This window comes from Petaurus breviceps, unplaced genomic scaffold (genome assembly GCF_028583685.1).
Source record: "Petaurus breviceps papuanus isolate PSGF00001 unplaced genomic scaffold, PetGlider_PUasm1.0 90630, whole genome shotgun sequence".
Classification (NCBI taxonomy): Eukaryota; Metazoa; Chordata; class Mammalia; order Diprotodontia; family Petauridae; genus Petaurus; species Petaurus breviceps.
This window is the reverse complement of record NW_027187291.1, coordinates 3,205,677-3,225,487: the sequence shown is the minus strand read 5'-3', so window position 1 is coordinate 3,225,487 and position 19,811 is coordinate 3,205,677. Positions and strand designations below refer to the sequence as shown.

Genomic DNA, 19,811 nt, shown 5'->3' with positions numbered 1-19,811 from the left:
TGCTGGTCTCTGTCCCCGTGCGCTCACCTCATACTGTCCGCAACATCCGGGACCTGCCGGGCGGACACACATACAAACACGCAGAGCGCGCACACTCACACACACACACACACACACACAAACACACCAATTCCTTCTCTGCCCCTCACTCGAACGATGGCGTGAATCTGGCGGCTCATCAACCATCCGTTCTTTCCTTCCACTCTGGCACTGAATTCATGGACACTCGGCCCTCCCTCTTTTCGGTCCCCTTCCCCCCATTCACTCCCTTTGCCCCATCCCCCCCCCATGCCAAATAGTGAGCTGTCGCCGGAGGCGAGGGGAGAAAACCATACGCATGCGCGAGCGCAACCAAGGCGGGGTATGTGTTCGTTCGCTGTCTTGGGGGCGCATGCGCAGCACCGTGCTGCAGGGACCTGCTGGATAACGATCCTCTTTACCCCACGTAGTCAGACCGTGGCTCAACCTGCTTGTTGCCAGATAGTGAGCTGCTCCTGCTTCCAAAGAAGAGAAGTTGGGTTGTTTGAGGTGATCAAGGGACAAAGCGTTAGTTCGTCTCTGGTGCTGCAGCTAAGGCCTCCGGGGTTACACGAGCGGGGATTTTAGGGGCCAAGTTTTCTCCACCACCTGGGCTTACCTACGATTGTAATTGTTGATTGTAGGATCACCTCCCCCCACCATCAGAAGTACACCTTTTGAAGTCATTAGTCTGAATATTGCAAAGGCTCTCTAAATACAATTGAATGCAACTCTAGGTGACCAGTTTCCGAAGGGGGCCAGCTTGTCTCCCCTGGGAACGAGGGCTGGTGGTTATGAATCGTGATAACTATGAAATGGTTTTTCCCCTGATATAAAGTGCTTTTTTTCTGTCTAAACACAGAGTGTGGTGTAATGGTTAGAAGGGGAAGTCTGAGTCAGGCCATCCAAGCCCTCATTCCTGTTTTGACTCTGACTTGTTCTGTGCCACTATCCATAATAGAATCTACATGTGAGATTTCTCTTTTAGCAGCACATTGTTGATGCTTAATAAATATGAAATGATGAAGGAATTAGAGTTTATTTATTGAAAGTCTTTTTCTGTTTTTTTTTAATTGGGAAAATGTTTTTTCCATTTGTAGATAAGAGATTAAAATAGTCAAGTCTCAGTGCCCTAATTGTCTTGTTCTCCTTTCTGCTTGGCCATTTCACTGCCAGAGTTGGACAGTAAGTGAGGTAAAGTAGATGAAACTGAAACTTGTCAGGGTCAGCTTGTTAGCAGTTCCAGTAAAAAGGTTGATGGAAGTGAAGTTTGGAACAAGTGGTTGAAATGACAGGGAGGGGGGCAGGGCATTCTTAGTAAATTTCAGTTATCCCTGTTAACTTTTCTCCCTCATCTGAGTTAACCTTTAGCCATATTTTCAATCCCTTATATACTTTGCCTCCTCTCTGCCTCTCCTATTATCCATTTCTTTAGGATCCAATTGAAGGGTAGTGGAGATAGTTTGCCCTATTCTAGACACTGAACATAATGAAAATATTCTTGGGCCTTGTGGTATATTGTTTACTAACTTTTCTGTGTAACCTTCCCTGGTCTTTGCTTGTATCATTGACCTCCTTTTAGTATTGTTTGTTATCTATCACCATGGTTACAGTTAGAACTGAAAAGTAAAGTCAGAGAGAAACTGAGGGCTTCCTGGTAGAAATATTACCTGGTGGTGGCAAACTTTCCATCATCCATGGAAAAAGAGCTTGGGAAAAGCACCTTCTCTCCATGTAGAGACTGAGGGATTTACATTGTGACATCTCTAAAGACAATGTGGGAGAGGATGGTGTCAGAAATTTGCTTCCCTTTAAATGGAGCTTTTTAAAGAGGTCTGTATGATACTTGATGATGTTTGATGTCAACCTTCTATATACATATGACAATGGGAATAACTTTAAATCACAAGGATAGATATAAACCACAGTAGAGAGGTATTAAATGACCATTCTCTGCCTGGTCCTTTAAGTTGATTTTACATATATACATATACATAATATATATATACACACATATGAAAACTCTTATCTAAATTTTCCAAGTGCTTTCTGTAGCTTGTTTTATCTGATATTTCTGAAACTGTTAAAGTTCATAATACTCTGGATTTGTAGATAAATATTATCATTGCTTTGCAGATGGGGGATACTGAAGCAAAAAGAGATAGAGTTAACTTCTTTGGATCATACAAGTCTTTGACAGAGTTGGGAAGACATTACAGATGTCCTGAATTCCAGTTCCTCGCTATAACCACTACACTGTGGTTTCTCCATGTAAATTCTTGTAAGAGTGACTCTAATATAATAATATGATGATAATAATACAATATAACAATAAGTTTTGGGTAATACATATTTGTAATCATTTTATGAGAGCCAGTCATAGTTGGATTGTGAAAAGTGTTGAATTGGAAAAGCTTAGATTGGTTAAAAGACATTTATTGACGATTTGTGCATAGAGTATTGTTTCAGGTGTTGTAGAGGGACACAGTGGGAGAAGTTGGTATAAATCTTTGCCTTTAAAAAGCTTACAGTCTGCTTATGAGAGATAGACATATTGAATCTTGGAGCAATAATGAGAATAATTATAAAACAACGAGGCAAAATAACAGATTATATACAATTACTGAGAAAAACAGTGAAGTAATAATTATAGTAATGTATTAGTGTTCATCTCTGAGAGCTTCCTAAATTAAGTGAATTTTGTTCCAGTTTTGAAGGAGGTGATGAACTTAGGTTGATTTAGACAGTGTGAACATTGGTATGATGAAGTTACAGAGGCAGGAATTTACAAATTTTACATGTGAAGAGTTGACTGTAGGACTTGTTAGAGAGGTATGTGAAAAATAATTGTTGGAGATTTTTGATTGAGAAATTGAGATTTAATACTGTGGGCAATGTGGAACTCCTTTAGATTTGAGTCATTGAATGACTTGATGAAAATGGTTTTTGATAAATATATTCTTTTTGAAAATACATTTTGTTGATATTTTTGTTTTTACTTTGCTTGGTTATCTCCTGAATTTTGCCTCTACCCCCTCAGAGAGCTTCTTCTATACCAGAGAATTTTTTTTTTAAAGTATGAGAGAGAAGAAAAAAATTTGGCAAAACCAATCAATACATTGAAAAAATGTGACATATTCAGTGATCCATACCTGTGGACAACCCCTCTCATCTTCCTACACCACCCACCCCCCCCACCCCCACACACCTGATACCTCTTTTGCAGAGGTGTGAAGCGATGCTTGCTCATACTTCTTTGGGGCTAAGATTGTTCTTTATAATTTCACAGTATTCATTTTATTGTTTGGTCATGATTGTTCTTGAGGAAGAGATATTCTGAGTATGAGATAAATTGGGATAGATGGATTGGACAGGAGAGACTTAAAGCATGATTAATATTGAAATGAGGGATTGGGGGTCTGGATTAGGGTTATAGAAATGAAGAGGAAGGGAGGATTATTAAGATATTTTTAGAAAATTTAATTATTTTATTTTGTTAAATATTTCCCAATTACATGTCAAAAGATTTTTCACACATTTTTAAAAATTTTGGTTTCCAAATTCTTTCCTTCCCTTCCTCCTCTCTCTCTTCTTTGAGAAGGCAAACAATTTGATATTGATCATACATGTGAAGTCATGCAGAACATTTCCATATTAGTCATGTTTAAAAAAAACACAAAATAAAATAATAAAAATAAATAAAGAAAAAATATGCTTTGCTCTGCATTCAGAGTTCATTTTATCTTTGGAGGTGAATAGCATCTTTCATCATGGGTAGGAAGACATTTTTTAGAAAGAAATGAGAAAGCTTAGTGTTAGTAACTGAATATGGGGGCAAAGGAGAAACATTAAAATGACTCCTGAGTTTTGAGCTTAGAACACTGGGAGGATCAGACAGTAACTGGAAGTATGGAAGAGGTAGTGGTTTTGAGAGAGATTATGAATGTTTCTATAAAGTTTCAGGTATAATTAGGATATTCAAGTAGGTAGCTGAAGATATGGGTCTAGAAAAGACAAGTCAGGATTGAAATAGAAATCTGGGACCCCTCAGTAGATGTTGGTTGAAACCATTAAAATAAATGAATTGTTCTTGAGAAAAGCAGGAGGTCAAGGACTGAATCAAGCTCAAGGACAAGAGTAATCACTGATAAAAATGGGAAAAGAGTTTTTTGGGGTAGTATCAGGAAGAGCTCAGTGTTAAGAGTCTGAGGAAAGAGAATGTTTCAAGAAGGAATGGAGTGGGCAACATTGTAGAAAGCACCTGATGCATTTTAAAAGATGTCATTAAAAGATAATTTCAATTTTTCTTCTGTTTCCCTTCATATAAAAATGTGCAGCATGATTCCTGTCACTAAACAAGTGTATTAATTCACTGTTGAAAATTATTTTAGTGGAAAATTTTACTCACAGTGGTAATAATGAAGAGTTTTGTGCAGGTTGACAGCATAAGCTGAAAAATCAAGATTTGGAATTGTTTGTATTTAGGATGTAAATGTGATGGACCTCTGAATGGTTTTTGTTCTCATTTGAAGAATGAGATTATAATTGTTCTGTATATATGGTGATGGAGTTTCTAAAACCAAATACTAAAAGACAGTGACTTGTTCCTGGCACATCCCTGTGGCTAAACTGATGTTGTGGACTATAAAATTCATAGATTCTCTGTACTAACTCTTGAAATAATGACATCTTAAGAAAAATAATGTTTTGTCTCCATTCCCATCCAGGTGCGGTTTCCCCCTCTTCCCTTCTTCCTTTTTAATTCTGCAAGACTTAGTTCAGAATTGGCAGGAAAATCTTGCCTGTCTTTTAGAAAGTAACATCGGTGTATTCTGAGAGGAAGGATACTCCTGATGAAATTTAAAGATCTATAATGTGTTTGGAAGCTTTGGGTAAAAGGGAAGAGTAGGGGATAGTGGCATGTGTTCTGGATCCTTATAAAACTAGTTCTGTGTGTATATGCGCACAAGTGTGTGGTTTCTGTTTTTCCGTCTCTTTTTTCCCTTTCTACACAGCTAGAATTTATATAAGATTATGATATGATAACTTTTTTATACCAATAGTAGATTGTCCTCATGAGAAAGGAATGAAATTGAAATTGTTCTTAATTAGGAATTATTATATATAGGCCATAAGCTCTCATGTATATTCTGCTTGATCTGGTGTTTGGAACAGTGCCGAATGTTACCAATGTCTAGTACATACTATGTGAAATCAGAGAATTTTGGTGTGTCCAAGTTGTAGTCTAAAAATTCACACTATGAAAGATAATAAGCACAACTGAGCCCTACAATGGAACTTCTTGTATTGTTGGTATTAGGGGGACAAGATTGCCCTGGATCTTGGCTTAATCTGTTGTACAGACTTTGTATGTGTGGTAGTCATACTTTGGGTGGTTTCTCTGGCATGATCTTAAATACAAACATGTCTATATGATAATGAGCCATATTATTATGGAATTTTACTGTCTGTATCTGTGACTCATCTTTGCTTACTTGGCTATTGCATTGTTTAACTTCTAGGCTTTCTAAGGTTTTTTGCATCCTAGTTTCATCACAATGTTCTTCTCATATTAGAATCCTATGTATTTTCAAGCATCCTTGAGCTTTCCTCTTTTTTTTAGAGGTTAAGAGAAAATATGGTGGGAATTCTCTTAATACCACGTTTAATAAGATTGAAATAAGGGAGTACGTGATAAAAAATAATGCTTGAGGGAGATTATTCTGAATATCTCTATTTCTCTGTCTTTTTGTTGTTTTTTGAAAACTCTCAGTACAGGGAAACAATTCTAAAACACAGACTCTTTAAAAGTTTTAGACCTTCATTCCTCTAGCACAAATATTTTAAATAAAACTCACAGGAGTGGCCCAGCTTCTGTGTAGCAGAGCTGGTAATACAGCCTTGGGAAGGTTGGGTTAAGTTAAATGCTAACCTCATAGTGGGAATTAAGCATTCAGAAATTAACCCTTACCTGGCATTGCAACCTGTTTGAAGGGCATTAATTGTTTTTTGCTGGCATAATTTTAATTGTACTAGTTGTCTTAAGGAAGAGCATGAGGTATTTCTATGCAAACCTCGAATTACTCATGTGGTTTTTAGAGGACACATGTCTGCCATTCCTTAAATTGGGTATTCATTCCTTGGTATTTAGAAGTGGCTAGGACATTAATTAACCTAGCCATGCAGAATTGTGCTTTTGATTAGGATAACATCTTGTATGTAGAAAAATGTAGATATCAGTTTATTCTTTTTCTTCTGGCAGTAGTACATTCCATTTTATGGATGCTGCTTGTGTTTTATTCTAATCTAATAAGAAAACCCAATTCAAACAAAAATCTAACCAGATGTATGTATTAAATTTTCATCTTCTAGTGAACTTGGTAAAGGTAGCTGTATATGTGTGTCTGTATCCACATGTATACACACACACCCCTAGTGTCAGGAATTAGAAATTAGACCATATTGGCAGATTTAATGAAAATGAATATATATGCAGTATAAAAGATGCTAATACATGATATTGGCCACAACCCCAAATTAACCCTTGAACTAGATACTTCTCATGAAGTCAGGCTCATGAAATCAGGCTGTTGTTCTGACTGAGCCTCAAAAGCCCAACAAAAAGTCATCAGCCTTGTTGCATTGCTTTCTTTCAGTGACATGCAGTCCTGATGCAGTATAGGACAATCTTTTAAAATTTTTTTTATTTTTTTACCTTTTTAAAAAATCTTATACTTGTGTCTTGGGAGAAGGGTAGCACTGATGTTAAAGGGGCTCTGCCTCTTTGGAATTTTTTAGTAATATTTTACTGGATTATTAAGGAAGAGCTCAGACAAGGAGTTAGGAAGCCCTGAATGCAGAATGGGCTTCAGATACCCTTGAGTGACCCTGGGCCTTTTCACCTTGGTTTGCCTCAGTTTCCTCATTTATAAAATGGGGATAATAATAGCACCTTCCTCCCAGGGTTATTGTAAGGATCAAATGAGGTAATAATTGTAAAATGCTTAGCACAATGCCTGGCACACAGTAAGTGCTATATAAATATTAGCTGCCATCATTATCATTGTCACCGTTAAAAAAGCATGGGAAGTTTTGAATTAATAAAGTGAAACATCTCTTCAGGAATTAAATTTTCATCCTCCAAACACCAAAATTTAGATTTCTCCTAATTTCTTTTTCAAATATTCTTCAGAGTTGAATGGCAATCTCAAAATGGCACCTGCCTTAATAAAATTAAGCTAATGAAATGTATGTTATAGTAGCAGCAGATACAAATTTTAAAATCTTTGGCAGTTATGTATAAGTTTGAGCAGAAATTTTTATTTTTTTCCTTTACGTCCAGAGGTGAAAGAGGTCAGTAGTCTAGCAGAGAATCTTGTTCTTGTGACTTGGTGCTAATATTTTAGCAGGTACCCTTTTGAAGGCAAACCTCTGGAGTGGCTGATGGGAAACACACCCTTTTCAGAGTGAATCAAAACTATTTTCTGCAGAAAGTGGAAAAAGCAGGGAAAGGCTTTTTTTTTTTTCAAATGCTTTATTAACTTCTGATTTACATCATTCATTTCTGCCAGATTTTGAGTTACAAATTTTCTCCCCGTTTTTCCCCTACCCACTGCCCCAAAATAGCAGTCCCACAGGATATCCCTTCCTCCAATTTGTTCTCTCCCATATTTTCTCCTATACCCCTTTAGACTTTTCCAGTGGATCTCTATGCCCCAGTGCCTTTATATCTTATTTCCCAATTACATGTAAAATAGTATTAATAGTAGTATGTATATATATATTTAAACATTTGATTTTAAAACTTTGAATTCCAGATTCATTCTCTTCCTCCCTTGTCACTCACCCTTACTGGGAAGATAAGCAGTTCAGTATAGGTTGTACATGTGTGGCTAATGCAAAACAGTAACATAGTAGATATATTGTAAAAGACTGACTATATTTCCCTCCCTCCTATCCCACCTCCAACTTGTTCTATTCTCTACTTTGATCCTATACCTTTTCAAAAGTGGGTGCTTCCAACTTCCCTCCCCCCCAGCCTGCCCTCCATTCCATCATCCCTCCTCTCATCCCCTTCCCCCCTACTCTCCTGGAGGGTGAGATACCCTATTTAGTGTGTATTTCATTCCCTCCCCAAGCCAAATTCAATGGGAATAAGGTTGACCCATTCCCTTTTGCCTTCCTATTCTTCCCCTCCATTGTAACCATTTTCCCTTGTCTCTTCTGTATGAGATAGTTTACCCCATTCTGTCTCTCCCCATCTCCTCTCATTATATTCCTCTCTTACCTCTTGATTTCATCCCTTCCTGTTAAATCGGTCCTGTGCCTTCTATGTATGTATACCTGTAAACATATATACACACATTCACATATGTATTCATATGCCCATATACCCTCATATATATTTCTATTCCCTTCAACTACTGAGAAAAGTTTCATAAGTTACAATTATTGTTTTTCCATGTAGGAATGTTAATAGTTCAACTTTAATAAGTTCCTTATGATTTCTTTTCTCTGTTTACCTTATCATGCTTCTCTTGCTTCTTGTTTCTGAATGTCAAATTTTCTATTCAACTTTGGTTTTTTCAACAAGAATGCTTGAAAGTCCTCTATTCCACGGAATGACCATATTTTCCCCTGAAACATGATACTCAGTTTTGCTGGGTAGGTAACTCTTGGTTTCAATCCCAGCTCCCTTGACCTCTGGAATATCATATTCCAAATCCTTTGATCCCTCAGTGTAGAAGCTTCCAGATCCTGGGTTATCCTGATTGTGTTTCCACAATATTCAAATTGTTTCTTCCTGGCTGCTCGTAATATTCTCTCCTTGATCTGGGAATTCCGGAACCTGGCTATAATATTCCTAGGAGTTTTCTTTTTGGGATCTTTTTCAGGAGGTGATCAGTGGATTCTTCCAACCTCTATTTATCCCTCTGGTTCTAAAACATCAGGGCAGTTTTCTTTGAGAACTTCCTGGAGGATGATTTCTAGGTTCTTACTTTGATCATGGCTTTCAGGTAGTCCAGTAATTTTTAAATTATCCCTCCTGGATCTATTTTCCAGGTCAGTGGTTTTTCCCATGAGATATTTCACATTGCCTTCTATTCTTTCATTTGTTTGGATCTGTTTAAAAACATCTTGATTTCTCAGGAGTGATTCTCTTCATTGAGCTTTTGAGATTCTTTTTCCATCTGGCAAATTTGGCTTTTTAAGGCATTCTTCTCCTCATTGCCTTTTTGAGCTTCTTTTGCCATTTGAGTTAGTCTGTTTTTTAAGGTATGATTTTCCTCAGTCAGGCTGTTGGCTCTCATTTCATAATTTTCTTGCATCGTTCTCATTTCTCTTCCCAATTTTTCCTCCACTTCTCTTATCTGCTTCTTAAGGTCCTCTATGGCCTGTAGCCAGCTCATGTTTTCCTTTGAAGCTTTTGGTACAGGAGTTCTGACTTCACTGTCTTCCTCCTGTTCCATGCTTTGATCCTTTTTGTCCCCCAAATAGCAGTCTAATGTTGGAATCTTCTGTTTGCTTTGTTTCCTTTGCCTGGTCATGTTGCCCGTCAGTCACTTGACCCTTGGGCTTTTTGCCACAGTAGGACTCTGCCACCTGACAGGGGAGCTTTTGTCCCAAACGCTGGGGTTTTCTCAGCTGCCAGAGGTATTAGATGGGTGACCTCTCTGAGGCCTCCATGGGCTCTGGCAAGCTGGACACACGCCCCAGGATATCTACCCTAGACTGCAATCCAGATCCAGGAAGGTTAAAGCAAGAGCGATTACCCCTCAGACTAGTGCCTGTTCCCCCTACACTCACACCAGGAGCTGAAGCTGCCACATGGCGCAGGCTCAGCTTCTAGCCCCTGGGGCAAAAGCCATGCACTCCAACTTACTGGGTCCCAAAATCCAGACTGCACTGACCTCTCACTTTGTCCTTAGCATCTATGTGTTGATAAATCTGGAAATGGCCACAGCTGCTGCTGATCTGGAGTCCCTTCAGCCTGCGGGTCAGGCCCACCCTGGGGCTAAATCCTTGGCATGGAGCTGGGCTCGGCTTCCAAAGTAAATCGCTGGCTGATTCCTGCTGGCCTGCTGGGCTGTCCTCAGCAGAAGGTTAGCTTCTCTGTGTCATTTTGTGGGTTCTGCAGCTCCAAAGTTTGTTTAGAGTCCCCTTTTTACATGGGTTGGGGAAGGTGGAAGCCGGAGCCGCAGAGAGGTCCTACTTCTATTCCGCCATCTTAACCCGGGAAAGGCTTTTTTTGTGCATTTGATTTCACATAGGAACTCCATTGTCATCATCAGCAAGCATGTGCAAAATGCTGGTTATGTTATACTGATGCTTACAAGAAGAGCATGCTTATTGGAAGCAGTAGATCAGCAATTCACTTATATTTTACAAGGAAGCCATCCTTCAGCAAATCAGTTTAACAAACATTAAATGCTAGGTGGTTGGACTTTTCTTGACTAGGTTAAATTCCCATTATCCTTTCACCCCTTATTAGGAAGCCATCCATGTTGGAGAAAAAAGTCTCAGCTTAAGCAAAATTGAAAGAATATTGCATTTGAAACCTAGGTTTAATACCCAGTTCTGCCATTGCCACCTGTGTGACCTTGAGGCAGATCTACCTCTCTGGTCCCCAGTTTCCTCACTTAAAATGAGGAGTTGCACTGCATGACTTCCAAGGTCCCTTTTAGCTTTATATCTATAATTATGATTTCATGACTGTAGCATAAAAGCATTAAAGGAGTGAGGTAGGTATTGCCATTGAAAAATGTTTAAGAATAGTTAAGTATGGGGCAGCTAGGTGGCACAGTGAATACAGCACCAACCCTGGAGTCAGGAAGACCCGAGTTCAAATTTGGCCTCAGATACTTGACACTTACTAGCTCTTTGACCTTGGGCAAGTCACTTAACCCCTATTGCCTTGCCTTCCTCCCTCCAAAAAAAATAGCTAACTATTCAATCACTATGATTCAGTCACCTTTCATGTTATCAGTAATACTATAGGTTACTTACTATATATGAAATAAGTGTTTTTTAAAGTTGTATGTTAGCAAAATATTTATAAATCAGATTTTAAATGTCCTGAACAAGCTCAAGATTTAAAGGACCTCTGAAGTAAATTAGACAATAGATGTTTATCAAGTGCCTTCTACATGTATGTTTTTGGGAATTAGAAGGATATAAGATATGATCCCTACTCTTAAGGAACTTGGAGTCCAGTGGGGGAAACAACATACATACACATGAAAACAATAATTAACAATGTCAGTTTTTGAGAACTGCTAAGTGAGTGGTTCAAACAAGAAGAGCTTGAAAAAGTAGTTCAAAAGGGAAGTATCAGTGGGTCATAGAAGGTCTCTTGGAAAAAATGGGCCTTGAGAGGGAGACCTTGTAGGATATATTGCCTTCAGGGAGGAGGTGAGGGTAGGGGAGATGGGAGACTAGGAATGACAGGACTGAGAAGGAGCAAACTTTTGTTGGGGAACAGTGACTGAGTATTCTAGTAAACTGTTGGTGTAGGAAGTTCTTACAAAAGCGAAATGAAAAATAAAGTTGCAAAGATAGCTTGGAGCCAGTTTGTGGAGGCTTTTGTATGCAAGACCAAAGAATTTGGAAAGTAAAGGGGAAGGAGAAGAGAGGCTTTGATTAGTCCTTGAAAGTTTTAGGGGAATGATGTTGAAAATATTTTATTTATGGTAGCATACAGAATGCATTGCAGTTAGGGAGAATAGTTAAAAAGCTATTGAATAATCTCTTTGGGGTTTATTATGGTTCTCAAGGTGGTAGCAGAAGGAACAAAAAGGAAAAATTAAATAAATATTAGTAAGAATGAATTTGACTTTTGGAGACTGACCCAGTAGAGGTGAAGAGAGGGAGGAGTGAAAGATAGTTCTCAAATTTTAAGCCTGGTTGACTACATTGGTGTCGTGTCATTCATGGAAAATTAATATGTCAGAAGGGAAAGTTTTTTTTGTTTGTTTTGTTTTTTGTTGTTGTTGAGTAAGGATGATAAGTTTAGTTTTCAGCATCATGAGTTTGAGGGATTGTGGTACATGCAAGTGAACAGTTATCTGGCAGGCAATTCTAGATGTGGAATCTAGTCAGGAAAAAAGATCAGGATATTAATCTTACAGATTTGAGATATTTGCCCAGAGGTGAAAGTTGGAATTGGAGAATGCATGATAACAAATATAGATGGAGATGAAAAGATGGACCTTTGGATATGCTCACATTTTACGGGCTAGAGGAAAAAGAGGAATTAGGGAAAGTGGTGAGAGTAGTAGAAAGATAATTAGGAAAGTAATGTCATGAAAACCAAAAAAGGAGAGGAATCAAAGGACTAACATAAAGAAAAAGCCATTGCACATTTCAATATTAAGAGAACAGTTTTAATATAATATTTAGATAAATTGGAGATGAGGAAATGGAAGAAGCCCAGGAGGTGTTTAGCAGGAAGATAAAAGGGAATAGATTTTTTTTTAAAGAATTCTTTTTAAAATATAAATAACTGATTTTTTACACTTAAAAATTCAGATTACGTGCTATATCAAATTTACTTAAAATAGGGTACTACTATTATAGTGAAATACATTTTTATGTTTCTGTTAGGCACCAAACTAACATAGGGTATACTTTTATGGTGTATGGTTATAATTATATTTCAGAAAATGAATTCTTATCCTCAATGTATTTGTGAAATAAAGGCCCATATTATACCACAGATTTACAGGTATGCCCTACTTCAAATATATTTTTAAAAACTAAAATTTATAGTTGTAGTGATTCTTTGCTTTACTAAAGGATTTACATTAGGGTCCCTTTAAATCAGGAGTTCTTAAACTCTTTTGGGTCATGAATCCCTGTGGCAGTCTAATGAAACCAAAAATGACCCCTTCTTTAAATGTTTTTAGATGAATAAAATATTTATGATTATAAAGGAAACCAATTATATTGAAATACAGTTATGGAAATATTCTTTAAAATACAAGTTCATGGACCTCAATTTAAGAACTCTTGCTTTAAATTGTAAGTTAGTTCATAGATTTTGAAAAGAATCATAGCTCTGAAGCCATGTCCGATCTTTTTATTTTACAGAGGAAGAAACTGAGGCCCAAGGAATCCAAGCAACTTGAAGTTAGTAAGTATTTGAAACTTGCTACCCTCCTGAACTGCAGGACCTCCTATATCAGTCAGTGCTTTTTCCCTTGTACTATACTGCTCAAGAACGTATTCGTTGTGTAAAGTAAGGTGTACAAACCTCCTTTAGTCATCATAATTTTCTACTTTTAGTCCTTCAAGTGCTTGATAGTATTCTTCTTATGGGTCTGAGAAAATACTTTGTGAGTGTTGAGGAGTAGGGAGCCAAATTTGCATACTTCCTTGTAATGTCTATAAAATATGTTGTTCTATAGCTATTAATTTTTTTATAATTAAAAAAATTAGCTGAAATTGGACCTTTATAGAAGCCTTTTAAGATAGGAAAAAAATTAAAGAGGAAGGGAACCAGGTTGCTGGTGAGGCTTAAAAGTAATTCTTCAGGTTTAGAATCACATGACCAGTAAGATGGAGGACTAGATATTTTCTTTGATCCTCATGACCTCTCAACCCTCTCTAAAATAGGAATTATATGCAAGAGATAAAACAATTTCAGCCGTCTTGGATAATATCAAGAATCCAAATGAGGTGAAAATCTGGTGATCTAACAATAGAGAAAGCTATTAATCCCTAAACCTTAATGTGCTCATTGAGCACCCCCTTTTCCACTGCCACCAAACTGCAAGCTTGCTGCAGAACTCAACTTTATCCCTGTCCTCCCTCCCTTACCTTACCTTACCTCATTGCTTCACATGTAGAAGTCTAATAAGGCCACAACAACGGTTTGGTGGTACAATAGAAATCAGCCAGACAGCTGAGAAACAGATAGAGAGAAGATTCTGACAGGAAGGCTGGGGATACAGAGAGGATTCTGGCACTACTGTGGGTAGGTGGGTGGGTGGTGGGCATTCCACTACACCTGCAGTCAAGAAGCTATCACATCTAGCTGGGGCCAGATCTATCTCCCTACAAGGCACTTGGGGCAGAGGTAGAGTCTGGGTGAATCCCCAGCCTGAGACTAGACTGAGATGGCTTTGAGATCCAGCACCTAGTGAATTACCATCAAAGGTGATTGAGTCAGAAAATGAGCAATAGGAGGGGAAAAAAAAGGAAAAAAAGTCCAAAATTACTAAAGTTTTCAGGAGGAGGACTATCTAAGATCTTGAGCAAATGAACCTACATAGAAGATATTAATAATAGAAGAGATTATGGCTTTCAGATCAGGTTAATTCATTTATCAATAAATATTATAAGAAGGAAAATAAATTAATACCATATGATGCAGAGGACCCTGTGGGTTTTGAAGAGAACATGATACCTCAACAGGATGTTCCTGAATGTTTTAAAAAGGAAATAAGAATTGTGAAAGCAGAATTTATGACCTGCGCAGCAGAAATAATTGACAGAAGAGGAAACACTTAAATCCATGGTTCTAAGTTTCACCAGAGTAACAAAAGAAAGAATACATTATTGGGAATGAAAATATTTAGAAATAAAGGACAGTCTGGAAGAAGAGAATTAAAAAACAGTAACATTAAAAAGAAAGCATAATCTCCATAAAACAAAACATTGATCTCAAAGAAAGGCTGTATATAGACAGCTTAAAGATTATAGGGCTTTCAGAAGAGCATATCAGGACAAAAAACCCTGAATACTATAATGCAAGAAACAATACTAGGAAACTGTTCACAACTTCTGAACACAGAAAACAAATAACCAATTGAAAGAATCTACAGATTGCCTCTAGAAAAAAACCAAATCTCTATGCTGCAAACTTCAAGACATATTGTGGTTAAATTGAACAGTTCTGCTGACAGTGAATTCTGCAAATGAACAGGAGAAATGCTTTCAAATATAAAGGATAGGAAATTAAAATAACACAAGATTATTCTGCCCCCATCAGAAACTACATGAGGACATAGAATAATATGATCCAAAGAGCAAAGAAGCTCAAGGTGCAATCCAAAGTGAACTAGCAGGTACTGCAAGTCTGGGCCCTACACATTAATGAAAAAAAGTTTGTGTTCAATAAAAAAGATGCATTTGAATGAAACTTTCCTAGAAAGTGAACCAGACTTGCAAGCACCCTAGACAACAGAAATAGAAGAATAGTAAACAAATGCAGCAGTCAAGGACAGCATAAATACGTTAACAGAGACTATTACATTATTTCTTTCTAAATGCATGCAAGGAGACAGGTGAAAGCAGGAGGTCAAATAGCAATGATGGTGAAGAAACAGTACTGAGACAACATTATAACACTGCCTACAAGTGCATCAGTATATTTTTTTTGTAGGACTAAATTACAGAATGGAGGGTGCATAAAATGAGAAGGGAGGAAGAAGTTAGAGGAGAATATGTGATGTACCCTAATTAAAGTGAAGTCTAAGTAAGGAAAATATTTCCTGTAGTCTCTCAGGAAGAAGAGTATAAGAGAATGGATAAGGAGGCAAAGGGGGAGGGATTGAAAAAGGAGCAAATCTTGTTTCAATGGTAAAAGGATGTACCACTGATGAATACTTATATGTGAGAAGAGATATGTTCTATAAAGAAAAATCAGGACCTTACAAAGGGCATAATCTGCAGAGATTTGCTGCTTAGAGAGACCACTCATCCTGTCTTAGAAAAAGGGAAGTAAAAACCCGGGGGCAACTGACATTTAGAGAAGTAGGAGGGAATGGACCCATGAAAGAAATTTTGGGGAAAAATGGGGGGGGAAATGACCAAGAGGAGGTAAAAAGTCAGTAATGAACTTCACAGTCAAGGACATAGGAAAATTCCTGTAATGGGGCAATATATTACCAGCAGAATTATTATTTCTGAGAGTGAGACACAACAGAAAATAGAGGCTGGGGGCAAGATTATAACATAGAAATGGTTTAGAAAAAGGAACCCCAAATAAGTACTTTAGAAGTTGAATACGAGGGGAAGAGAGCTAGCAGGAATAGGGTTACTTTAAAAGAGATTAAGCTAAAATAACCAAGGAGACAAAGAGAAAAGGAAAGATCCTAATTTGGGAGAAAAAACACAAAGACAAATGGAGACAAACATAAACTTAACTCATATACCTTTAAATACGGATGGATGGAGGTAGCTCAGAAAAAAGGATTGACAAATTGGATAAGAAAACAACCCTATAATCTGTTGCTTACCAGAAACACACTTAAAAAGAAAAAAAGACTAAAAAAGAACAAAAATGAAGGACTGGAAAAACATTTTTATTTTGTATCAGATGAATTCAGAAAAGCAGGAGTAGGTAGGTAGTCATGTTATCAGAAAAAACAAAAACAAACTGGTTCTTTGAAAGACAAAATGGATGAATCTTTAGCCAATGTGATAAAAAAGAATAAGGCAAGAAAATCAAGTCAACATAATGATAAACAAGCAAGGTAAAATCAACAAAGTCATGGGCTACAAAAATAAACCCTCAAAAATCATCAGTATTTCTATGTATTAATAACAAAATCCAAGAGGCAGTAATAAAAAGGGAAATTCCAAATAACTATAAAATGTATGAAGTAACTGAGGATCAATCTACTAGAACTCAAAAAAGACTTGTATAGATTCAAATATGCTATTTTTTAAGGAATAAAGAAAAACTTAAATAGTTGTAGGCATATTCAGTGCTCATGTATAGCTTGTGCTAGTGTATAAAAAGATAATGGTACTATCAAAGTTAATTTACACTTTTAATGCTATACCAATCAAATTATAAAAGAAATACTTTATAGATTTTGATTAAAGAACAACAAAATTCATTTGGAAAAACAACAGATCTGTATTATGAAGGGATACAGTAAAGAAATAGGGATGAAGGAGGAATAGCACCTCTAGACCTCTAATTCTATTATAAAGCTGTAGTCATTAAATCTATTTGGTATTGGTTAAAAAAAAAAAAACCCAGGTAGATCAATGGAACATACTGAACAAGGGAGAATCAGAAACAATGAACTCAATAAAGCAGAAAATAAATTAGGAAACTGCTGGGAAAACTGGAAAGCAGTCTGGTGGAAATTGGGGTTATATTATAATCTCCAATACATTTTAAATAGATTATGTGACTTTAATATTAAAGATCATACCATAAAAAAATTACAAGAATAGATAATTCTCACAACTTTGTTGTGAGTATTCTTAACCACACAAAGGATAGAGGCAATTACAAAAGATAAAATAGATAACTTTAATTACATGAAATTGAAAAGCTTCTGTATAGACAAAATTAACAAAGCTACCATAAGAAAAGATGTATGAATGGGAAAATTTTTGTATTAGATTTCTCCAGTTAGAATTTGGTATCTAAGATAAATAATTAACATGAATGTGTGTTTGTGTATATATGTGAGTGTGCTTGTATACACATACCCCAAAAGCCAAAGTAATCAAAGGATATGAACCATTTAAAATTTTTTTTATTTATTTGTTTTTAGTTTTCAGCATTCACTTCTGTAAGATTTTGGAGTTCTAAATTTTCTCCCCCTCCCTCCGCTCTTCTTTCCCCAAGACTGCATGCAATCTGATATAGGCTGTACGTGTACATTCATATTAAGCATATTTCTACATAAGTCATGCCGTAAAGAAGAATTGGCACTGAAGGGAAAAACCACAAGAAAGAAGAAACAAAAAGAAAGAAAGAAAATAGTGTTCTTTGATCTGCATTCACTTCATGGTTCTCTGGATGTGTAAAGCATTTTCCATCTTTAGTCTTTTGGAATTGTCTTAGATCCTTGTATTGCTGAAAAGAGTTAAGTCTATCTAAGTTGGTCATTACACAATATTGCTGTTATTGTATACCAGTGTTGTGGTTCTGCTCACTTCACTCAGCATCAGTTCATGTAAGTCTTTCCAGGTTTTTCTGAAGTCCACCTGCTCATCATTTCTTATGGAACAATAATATTCCATTACATTCATATACTACAAATTGTTTAGCCATTTTCTAATTGATGGACATCCCCTCAGTTTCCAATTCTTGGCCACCACAAAAAGAGGTGCTATAAATATTTTTATACATGTATGTCCTTTTCCTAGTTTTATGATCTCTTTGGGATATGGACCTAGAAGTGTTATTGCTGGGTCAAAGGGTATACAATTTTATAGCCCTTTGGGCACAGTTCCAAATTGCTCTCCAGAATGGTTGGATCAGTTCACAACTCTCAGCAATGCATTAGTATTCCAATTTTCTTACATTTATCATTTTCTTGTTTTGTCATGTTAGCCAATCTGATAGGTATGATGTGGTACCTCAGAGTTGTTTTAATTTGCATTTCTCTAATCAATAGTGATTTGGTGCATTTTTTCCATATGACTTAGATTTAATTTTTTCTCCTGAAAACTGCCTGTTCATATCCTTTGACCATTTATTAAGGAATGACGTTATGAACTATTTTCAAAAGAATCATAAACTCTTAACCATCACCTGAAAGAATTCTCCACAGCACTAATAATAAGAGAAGTACAAATCAAACAGCACACAAAGAAGGTAGATGAGGCCATGGGAGTGATATACAAATTAAATAATAAATAGCCCAATCATATGTAAAAGTATTCCTTTAAAATAAAATTCCCGGGGCAGCCAGGTGGCTCAGCGAGTAAGAGCACTGGCTCCAGTTGTCGGCATGACCTGGGGATCAAATCCAGACTCAGATACTTAGCACCACACCCAGAAATAACTGGCCATGTAACCTTGAGCAAGTTACTTAAACCCGATTGCTTTAAAAAAAAAAATAAAGTTCCCTATGCTTTTATACTAAAGGTTTTTTTGACCAGTGAAACAGTAAACATTCCATCTAATCTTTTCACATGAATCTTCTGCCATTATTTAGTTTTAGGAGAAAAGAAAGAGTTGGAATAAATAAGTCTGTTTTTATACAAGAATTAGAAAAGCAATATCTTCAGTATGAAATGAAACCAAAATATAGAGCCCAAGAGATTTTATATTAAAACAAATTTATTGTCATAGGGTTATAAATTAAAAAATGGAAGTGTGCTTAGAGTTCTTCTCATACAGCCCCTACATTTTACAGATAAATTAGGAAAGTAATCCGTGAATGGTAGACATAGAGATACTTATGCAAATGATTGACCTAATAAAAATTTCATGAAGTCTTAAAAGCTTTCAGCATCAGTTTAGTGACTCTTAGTTTTGACAGTTGGTAAGCCAGTTATGATGACATTATTTGTATACATGATCTTACTAGTTAACAATAAAAAAATTATAATGAGTTTGGGTGGTACCCATTTAACTGGTGAATATATACTTCTTGATCACAAAACTGTCTTTAGCCAATCATTAGTCATTGTTTTCTTTTATGTCATAGAATTAGTTTGACCCTTAACTTAGCAACACAACCAAACATCCTTTCAGTTTGCTCTTGACGATAAGAACAAGTAGAGTGTTAAATTGACTGTCTGTGGATTTGTTTTTTAGATTAGATTTTAAGTAAAGTCATTTTTTTTTTCCTGTTCCACTGCATTGGTTCAAGAATGTTCTTATGAGATGCTCAAGTGTAAGAAGCTGATCTACGAGCATTTAGGCAACAGCAGAGTGAGTTTTCAAGGACTTGGTTATCTCATTCTAGCTGAAATGATTTACTTGCCTCTTCAGTTGTATGGCTGCAGCATTTGGCACTTTTGCTTTAGTAGTTTTGTTTGCAAGTTAGGCTTTGATCTGTTAACATTCAGTCTGGTAAGTGGATTTTTTTTTT

The 19,811-nt window shown here is 36.6% G+C and overlaps 1 protein-coding gene across 6 annotated transcripts in view; it reads left to right on the top strand.

The window, feature by feature from the left end:
* Positions 1-19,811, top strand: part of SPOP (speckle type BTB/POZ protein) — an 89,268-nt gene that overhangs the window by 375 nt on the left and 69,082 nt on the right. Inside the window, exons 2-3 of one of the 6 annotated variants that reach the window (XM_069064391.1) lie at positions 9,948-10,121; positions 13,108-13,150. The exons of 1 other annotated variant lie outside the window; for it this stretch is intronic. The gene's annotated coding sequence lies outside the window, so the exon portion shown is untranslated. Of the gene's footprint in view, positions 1-2,154; positions 2,300-9,947; positions 10,122-13,107; positions 13,152-19,811 lie in introns of all 6 variants that reach the window. 4 more of the 6 variants (XM_069064388.1, XM_069064389.1, XM_069064387.1 and 1 more) reach the window with 4 other exon arrangements.